At 44.4% G+C, this 6,495-nt stretch overlaps 1 long non-coding RNA gene across 1 annotated transcript; it reads right to left on the bottom strand.

Moving 5' to 3' along the window:
• Positions 1-364: 364 nt before the first annotated feature.
• Positions 365-5,348, bottom strand: LOC147363138 (uncharacterized). Its single transcript, XR_015136785.1, has 2 exons — positions 5,253-5,348; positions 365-1,774 (listed from the first exon to the last, which is right to left on the bottom strand). It is a non-coding gene; the product is annotated as an uncharacterized LOC147363138 (long non-coding RNA).
• Between the last annotated feature and the right edge of the window lie 1,147 nt (positions 5,349-6,495).

The following is a 6,495-nucleotide window of genomic DNA, read 5'->3' as shown; positions in this document are numbered from 1 at the left end:
GCCTGGCAAGCTGCAGTATATGGGATCGCAAAGAGTCAGACACGACTTAGTGACCAAACAACAACAAATGAAGGTCCCTGGGTAGCTGCTTGTGGGACCGACACCCGCTTCCCAGATGCTGACCCTCAAGAAGGACCACATGCTCCGCTCTTGAACTAAAGCACAGACCACCAGGGGAAGGGACTGAGGACACAATGCACTTCTTGCCCTTCCCTGGAGGGCCAGACACCCTGACCCAAATTTCTCAGTCTATTTCTCTTCTTTCCTACATCCCAAGGCCATTCTAGCCTGTTTTTGTGTTCACAGAACAGGGAATTTATCTGTATTTACCTACAACCAAAACACACACACACACACACATATATGTAATTTATAAATGTATATATTTAGCGAAGAAAATCAGTTTCAAGAAAATCGGTTTTAAAGACAAAGAGGGAATTCCCCAGCTGTCCAGTGGTTAGGACTCGGAACTTTCACTACCAAGGGTGATAGTTCAATCCTTGGTCGGAAACTAAGATCCTGCAAGCCTTGAGGCATGGCCAAAACAAACAATAAAGACAGTGAGTTCATTTAAAATATTGGTTTGTTGTTGTTTAGTCTGCTAAGTCCTGTCTGACTCTTTTTGCGACCCCATGGACTGTAGCCTGCCAGGTTCTTCTGTCCATGGAATTTCTCAGGCAAGAATACTGGAGTGGGTTGCGATTTCCTTCTCCAGGGGATCTTCCCAACCCAGGGATGGAACCCAAGTCTCCTGCATGGGAAGGCAGATTCTTTTTATCACTGAGCCATCTGGGAAGCCCATAAAATGTTGGTTAAGTCCTTGATATGAAATACCTCTCTAAACTACCAGATGGTAACAAATTAGCAGAGATAGAATGTGCAGTTAAGAGCAATTAATGACTAAAGTCAAACTCAAAAGTAGTTTCATTTTGTTACCTATAACATATCCAGATATCCTCTCAGGATGACTCATTTGGGGTGGGAAGAAATTGACTATCAGTCCTAAAGCAATGAGAATTTGAGAGTACATCTGGAACTAAGTTATAAACTCTCTAGTGACAGAATTTTATACTTTATTCCATCTATAGCACCCACATAGCTCAATGGGCTTCCCTCATAGCTCAGTCAGTAAAGAATCTGCCTGCAATGCAAGAGACCCGGGTTCAATTCCTGGGTTGGGAAGATTCCCTGGAGAAGGAAATGGCAACCCACTCCAGTATTCTTGCCTGGAGAATCCCATGGGCAGAAGAGCCTGGCAAGTTACAGTCCATGGGGTCTCAAGAGTTGAACATGACTTAGCGACTAAACCATAGCACCCACAAGAAGACCTTGCCTATTGTAGGCATTAAATATGTTTGATGTTTTAAGATTTTTCTTTCTTTCTTATGGCTGCACTGGATCTTCATTGCTGCACACGGGCTTTCTCTAGCTACAGCTAGCAAAGGCTACTCTTTGTTGTGATGCTCAGGCTTTTCATTGCGGTGGCTTCTCTTGTGGAGTTCTAGGCACATGGGCTTCAGCAGTTGCAACACGAGGGCTCTAGAGCACAGGCACAGTAGTTGTTGGGCACGGGCTTAGTTGTTCTGAGGCACGTGGAACCTTCCCAGACCAGGAATTGAACCGATGTCCCCTGCACTGTCAAGTGGCCACAGAGAAGTCCAAATACGTTTGATTTTATTTGATATCTTGGATGGAATTTGAAGACAGCTGATGGTTTAAGATTGTTAACGGTGAACTCTTCGGTCTATAAGCTGGGTTAAGGAAGTCTTTTATGCTGAAAAGAAGGGAAATACAGGTGATTAATGCAATAAATGTGGTCACAGTAAGCGCTTTGGGCAGGAAAGAGCTCTCTGCAGGAGGTGCCTTGGCAATAACTTTAAACCAGGCGCCACCCATGCTCTTCTCACCTCAAGCCCTCACACACCTTTCAGTTCTTTTGATCAACCTAACGTGTTGGTTCTTTCTGTTGATCAAAGAAGCAGAAATCTTGAGAACAGACTGTGTGAACAAGAGAGCACCTAAAGGAAAATCACAAGAAGTCAACAAGGCTGTACACCGTGGGGGATGGCAAGGACTCTGACCCCCTATCTCAGTGATTAACTGAGATTACTTTCCCTTTTTCCCTTTAAAAACTTTCAGGGCCAAGCATAACATTTGGAGATGGTTTGGGGGGTGGAATTGAGTCCAACATCTCCCCAGACGGCTGGCACTCTAACTAAAAGTAACTTTCCTTTCTACCAACACTTGACTCTGTCCTGCCTATTGATTTTTTTAAATATCTATTTTTGGCTATGCTGGGTCTTTGTTGCTGTTCTTGAACTTTCTCTAGCTGCGGTGAGCAAGGGCTGCTCTTTGTTGTGATGCTCAGACTTCTCACTGTGGTGGCTGCTCTTGTTTTGGAGCACGGGCTCAGTAGTTGTGGAGCACAGGTTAGTTGTCCTGTGGCATGTGGAATCTTCCCAGATCAGGAATTGAACCCATGTCCCCTGCATTGGTGAGCAGATTCTTTTCCACTGGACCACCAGGGAAGTCCTCATATATTGATTTTTGAGCATCAAACAGCTGGACATGAGTTCTATAATATCACTTTTTCTTTATATAATTATCCTAACGATTTAAATGATATTTTAAAGAACATGTAAAAGCTTATTAGGTCTGTTTAATGGCTGTATTATGTCCATATGTTTTTGAAAACCAATTTATTGCAGAAGTTTCTAAAATAGAAGTTTAATCTGTGTAACTTATCTTTTCAAAGACCCACCGAGAGATATATATCACAGTGTGGGTTGGGGTTTCTGACTCTTAACAGGAATTTCTGAATCAAAGGTTCTATGATTTGCAGTCAAGGCAATCTTAATGAGTTTATTGTATGGAAATTAGAAACCAAGATAATACATCTCTATTTTACCTACACATTTCTCTTAAAAAAAAAAAAACAAACTATATATGGTTTACTCGATAAAGATTATTTTTAAAAGATGATAGTGACTTCCGGTGGTCCAGTGGTTAAGAATCTGCCTTGGAAGGCAGGGGACTTGGGTTTGATTCCTGGTTGGGGAACTAAGATCCCACATGCCACGGGGCAACTAAACCAGCAAGCAACAATTACTGAGTCCACACACCACAACTAGAGAGTCCCTGCACTGCAGTGAAAGATCCTTCATGACATAATGATGATCTGGCATGTCACAAGTAAGACTGGAGGCAGACAAATGAATAAATATATACAAAAAAGAAAATTGCGAAAGATACGACGCATTTTGAACTGGGCAGTCTTTAAAATAATGGTGGACACAGGAATTCCCTGTTTGTCCAGTGGTTAGGACTCAGTGCTTTTACTGCTGGGGCCCAGGCTCAATCCTGGGAAACTAAAATCCCACAAGTCATGAGGGGCAGCCAAAAAAAAGAAAAACAAACGTGCTTTCTAACTCAGGTCTTGTTCTGGAGCTGCTTCCTCTTTCAGTATAAAGAGTGAGTGAGATTCAGATTATACATGCATACACATACTCCAAACAAGCAAAACTGTAGATTCCAGTGTAAACCAAAAGTCTTGTCCCAAAAGAAAAGATTGAGAGGAATGTCCCAGCAGCGGTCTTTTCCTCACTGTCTTGCCCATGGCTCATTTTTGTCACTTTTCTTAGCAAATCTGACCTAAATTTAGGGACACAGTGTGCACTGTGGTCCTGATGGGTGAGCTGAGGAGAAGTCAGGACAGACCCTCTGTCCTCTTACTAACCTCTCCTGCTCTCAACACCACCACCATGCATGATCTGGAAGCCTAATCAGGAACAGGAAACCATCTGGTTGACCTTTTGCTCTACAGCCAAACATTTCCGGTTCATGCATGCATGCCAGCCTGGAGCCCCCCATCTGGAAGGGGTGGTCAGTCTCAGTTCCAATTACACTGTCCAATTAGCAGATCAAATATCCTGATTTTGACTTTAAACAGTATAATCACCATACTCATTGTTTTATATACTTATTCCTTGTGACCTATTTTTTGTTTTTTAAAAAGTATTTATGGGGCTTCCCGGTGGTGCAGTGGTTAAGAGTCTGCCTGCCAGTGTAGGAGATGCAAGAGATTTGGGTTTGATCCCTGGGTTGGGAAGATCCCCTGGAATAGGAAACAGCAACTGGCTCTAGTAGCTCACCTGGAAAATTCCATGGACAGAGGAGCCTGGTGGGCAAGAGTCCATGGGTTGCAAAGAGTTGGATACAACTGAGTGACTAAGCATACACACACACAAAGTACTGATGCCAAGACATTTGGAGTAACTTTCAGAGAGGGTTCTCCTGACCCTTGCATCTCAGCCTGCAGCTGCTTCAAAGTCTTTCCAGAATTTTCCCCAAACCTCTCTCTATAAAGAGCTCGTCCTGATTTTCTTCCTGTCTTCCCTTTCCTCTGCCCACCCCACCTCCTGTTCACATCCTGTACTGAACATTGATTTAGCATCTCTCCAACTAGAAAGAATCCTTCCTCTTCAGGAAGCTGGCAGAATTGGGCTGACAACTGAGGAGTTTCTGGCCTGGAGTGGGGAGCCAGATTTAAAAACCACAGACTTGTTTCTGTTTGTCAAATGTCAAAACTTCCTGTAGAAACAAAGGACTGTCTGATTTATGTTGTCCAATTTTGGATACTTCTGGAAGAATAAAAAAACAATGTTAAATATCATTTAGCATTGAGATATGAAATAGAAGAAAAGCTAATTTAGATCATTTTTTATTTCCTTGGCCTTTTTGAAGTCTCTGTGTATGACCTTTGCATAACAAACTTGTGTTGTGGTAACCCTGCAGCTGTCTGGCTTATGCACTGAGGAAATGTAAAACCTCTATTAACACACATTGATACAGCTCTTTTATTTTTATTTTTTGGTGGCAGAGGGAGGGGCGATGCTGCACTGGGTCTTGGTTGCAGTGTGTGGGATTTCTCTAGTTGTGCAATTCAGGCTTAATTGCGCCGAGGCATGTGGGATCTTAGTTCCCTGACCAGGGATCAGACCTGCATCCCCTGCATTGGAAGCCAGATTCTTAACCATTGGACCACCAGGAAAGTTCCCAGCCTTGTTGTATGAGAGGAAGAAGAGGGAAATATTTTGAAGTGTTGATCCTATGGGCCAACAGACCAAAGTTGGTGTGTCCACAAGCAATGGCATGCTTTCACATTATCGTCATTGTCTGGGTCAAGGGTCTGTTGTTTCCATCTCTGGGAGAGGGTCTGACCAAGTCAGAACAAAGGCCATGTTGACTCTTACCTGCTCCAGATGCAGCCCCAAATTCTCCAAAACTTGGGATTGAAACCAAGTTTCAGTTTGTTTGTTTTTCACACACACTGAAATATACCAGCTCCTAGAATACAAAAGTGAGACCAACAGTGAGGGGTCGTTCTGCTGACTTGATTCTGTGGCTCTGGCTAACCACTCTGGCAGACTGTTCTGTACTGAACACCATTTGGTCAAATGCTGAAAACAGCTGATGCTCTGCTCATGGTTCCAGACAGACGCTCTTGGCTGTATCTTAGTACTCAATGGGCTTGCCCCTGATGATCCTGTCCTGTGACACCTGGTGCCAGCTATCTCTGCTTTGCCAGCACAGTCACCCTTAGTGCAACAGCCTTCCTAGCACCATGACTGGACCCTGACGGACAGGCTGCAGAATGGACCCTGGCCTCCCACCCCACTGTTGAGTCTAGAGGGGAAGGAAACGTTAAAGACCCGAACATGACGACACAGGCAGTAGAGCAGAGGAGAGGGCATTGTGGAGAATGTAGGGGATGCCCAGGGAGTCAGCCTGAGACCAAAGGGGTCGGTGGGGGAGAGGGGAAGAGCCAGGAAACAGAGCAAACAGACTGATGGAGGTGGCACCGCACGACCAGCTTTATCAGAACAAAGCCAAAAGGCAAGCATCGATAGACTCAGGCTCAAGCTTCCAGAGGCAGGAAGCCCTGTGGGCCAGGGTAGGATGAATATCAGGGTGAGATGGAACCACCAGAGGGTATTCGTGGTGTGTTCAACCTGCTTCAGTTTATACTGAAGCATGTCTTAGAGGCTGGCTGCAGGTAGAAGGATAATGGAGGTGGGTTGGGTGGGGAACCCTGAAACAGAAAGGATGGGAAAAACCAAGAAAGGTGATTTCACGGCTGGTAAGACTGAAAAGTAGGTGGTGCTGGAGAGTTGGGCCTGGTGAGTAACTCGGCCCTACTTTGGCCGTGACACCCCTGTATGCTTTGGGACAAACTACATCCTTTTCTGGGTTTCTCATCTGTTAAATATGTTCAGGCTGGATTTAGAAAAGGCAGAGGAGCCAGAGATCAAATTGCCAACATCCCATTGGATCATAGAAAAAGCAAGAGAACTTCAGAAAAACATCTACCTCTGCTTCATTGACTATGCTAAAGACTTTGACTGTGGATCACAACACACTGTGGAAAATTCTTAAATAGATGGGAATACCAGACCACTTTACCTGCCTCCTGAGAAACCTGTATGCAGGTCAAGA

Source organism: Bos grunniens, chromosome 11 (assembly GCF_055505025.1).
Source record: "Bos grunniens cultivar Pamir isolate PY7600 chromosome 11, Bosgru_T2T1.0, whole genome shotgun sequence".
In the NCBI taxonomy this organism is placed as follows: Eukaryota; Metazoa; Chordata; class Mammalia; order Artiodactyla; family Bovidae; genus Bos; species Bos grunniens.
Note: the sequence above shows the minus strand (reverse complement) of the source record. Positions and strands in the feature narration are given on the sequence as shown.